Source organism: Hyperolius riggenbachi, chromosome 1 (genome assembly GCF_040937935.1).
Source record: "Hyperolius riggenbachi isolate aHypRig1 chromosome 1, aHypRig1.pri, whole genome shotgun sequence".
Classification (NCBI taxonomy): Eukaryota; Metazoa; Chordata; class Amphibia; order Anura; family Hyperoliidae; genus Hyperolius; species Hyperolius riggenbachi.
The window spans coordinates 662900771-662903611 of NC_090646.1; positions in this window are offsets into that span (position 1 = coordinate 662900771).

Here is a 2841-nt window from a genome sequence, read left to right on the forward strand (position 1 = left end):
GTGCAGGAGCTGCATTGGTGATTAAATAGGAAGTCCATCGCTTTAAAGGCGCTTTTCAAAATTGGCAGCGCTAAAAAAAAAACACGAAATTGCCCTTAATGTAAACAAGCCCTTAAAGAGGCACTTAAGCCTAGTAAAAAAAAAAAATTAGTTTTACTCACCTGGGGCTTCCCTCAGCCCCCTGCAGCCGATCGGTGCCCTCGCCGTGTCTCTGCGATGCTCCAGTTCCCGGTGGCGACCACTTCCAGTTTCGCCATCAGGACCCGACAGGCATGGGAACGCGAGTGATTCTTCGCGTTCCCAGCCAAAATATCGCCCCCTTTGCTGCTATTGCGGCCAGGAGGGGGCTGAGGGAAGGAAACAGGAAATTTAGGAGCATGAGGCAGGTGGACAAAAAGGGCGCCGCCATTCACTCCCATAATAAATATCGTTTAATGGGCGCCCAACAGGAAAAAAGGGCGCCGGAGAAAAATAACGTTTTACAAGCGGCGCCCGGAGACTTTTAATGTTTTATAACTGCTTCTCATGATTACACATTATTTAATGATTTATAATTTTGGTACTTATCCGTTAGCCGGGCGCATCCTCTGGGTGGCGACAAAACTCCACCAGAGTTACATCTTTGTATCCCCAAAACTTCAGCGCTGCAAGGTCTCTTAATTCAGGGATCCACCACCAACACCCCTCACAGTGCAGGCTTACCAGCTTCCTGTGAGACCCAAATTATAAGGTCTGAACGTGTGTGTGGTCAATCTCCCCACCGATCTGTGACTTCCACGTCCTGCGATCCCAAATGCGTTGTGGAAGGCTGGAAGCACCTCTGCAAGATCCTCATATGCGGAGAACATCTTCAGAGGAGTAATATCAGAAGCATTTGGGTTCGTAGGACGTGGAAGTCACAGATCGGTGGGGAGATTGACCACACACACGTTCAGACCTTATAATTTGGGTCTCACAGGAAGCTGGTAAGCCTGCACTGTGAGGGGTGTTGGTGGTGGATCCCTGAATTAAGAGACCTTGCAGCGCTGAAGTTTTGGGGATACATGTTATTATAAAGTCAATCTGAAGGACTTTTTAACTTCTGGGCAGCTCATGGAACTTTCATAACTCTTTGCGCAGAGATTGTTTTATATTTTAGAGTTACATCTTTCCCTACTATCCATGTCGGCCTGGAGGGGGAATAGTAATTAGCGCCACCTGCCGGATGCGCCCGGCTAACGGATAAGTACCATAATTTTTAAACATTATTTTTAAACGAAAAACAGTACAACATTTTTTTTAGAAAATTATTTTTAAACGAAAAACAGCACAATATTTTTTTCAAACGTTATTAATGCTTATCACAGGGGGGTCTTAGGGTTTGGCACCACCAGGGGGGTCTTAGAGTTAGGCACCACCAGGGGGTTCTTAGGTTTAGGCACCACCAGGGGAGTGGTTAGGCTTAGGCACCACCAGGGGGGTCTTAGGTTTAGGCACCACCAGGGGGGTCTTAGGTTTAGGCACCACCAGGGGGGTCTTAGGTTTAGGCACCACCAGGGGAGTCGTAGGTTTAGGCACCACCAGGGGGGTCTTAGGTTTAGGCACCACCAGGGGGGTCTTAGGTTTAGGCACCACCAGGGCGGTCTTAGGTTTAGGCACCACCAGGGGGGTCTTAGGTTTAGGCACCACCAGGGGGGTCTTAGGTTTAGGCACCACCAGGGCGGTCTTAGGTTTAGGCACCACCAGGGGGGTCTTAGGTTTAGGCACCACCAGGGGGTCTTAGGTTTAGGCACCACCAGGGGGGTCTTAGGTTTAGGCACCACCAGGGCGGTCTTAGGTTTAGGAACCACCAGGGGGGTCTTAGGTTTAGGCACCACCAGGGGGGTCTTAGGTTTAGGCACCACCAGGGGGGTCTAGGGGTTAGGGATAGGTACAGGGAGGGTTCTGTGTGAGAGTAGGCTAAAGGTGCATACACACATCAGACTATAGTCTTTGGAAAATGAAACATCACAGACCAATCTTACCACCCTTCATGTAGTATGAGAGCCATACTCTACACAGTCTATTCTATGGAGCTGAACTCCCCATCAGAAAAAAAATCTTTGCAAGATGCTGCACACAAACATGCTGCACACACTCAAAAGATCTGTAGCTGCAAAAGATCTGTTCCTGCCAAAAATCCATTCCTGCAAATTGCAATGATAGTCATGAGATCTGCAGATCATCATACACACATGATTTAACAGACATTCATCTGCAGATCAGATCCACCAGGATGGATTTTCAGATCTGCAGATGATTGTCTGATCTGCAGATGAATGTCAGTTTAGGGCTCGTTTCCACTATCGCGAATCTGCATGCGTCCAACGCATGCAGATCCGCACATGTAATACAAGTGGATGGGCCTGTTTCCACTGTAGCGTTGTTGAGGTGCGTTTTTTTCAGCGTGAAAAAAACGCACAAAAGAGCCAACGATTTCGCCTGCGTCGGGAATCCGTGCGAATCGCCGCTAATGTATTTAATAGTAAAAACGCATGCGTTTGTTACATGCGTTTTTACCCGCGATTTCGCGTGCGATTTCGCACCTTTTTCAATTTTATTTAGCCCTGGCAGTGTCATGGTTAATTTCGCATGGCACCCTGCCATGCGAAATCGCAGGCGAAATCGCGGGTAAAAACGCATGTGGAAACGCATCCGCATGCGTTTTTACAAGCGTCGGAATGCGGCCGAAATCGCGTCGCAACAGTGGAAACAAGCCCTAAATCATGTGTGTATGATGATCTGCAGATCTCATAGACTATCATTGCAATTTGCAGGAATGGATTTTTGGCAGGAACAGATCTTTTGCAGATACTGATCTTT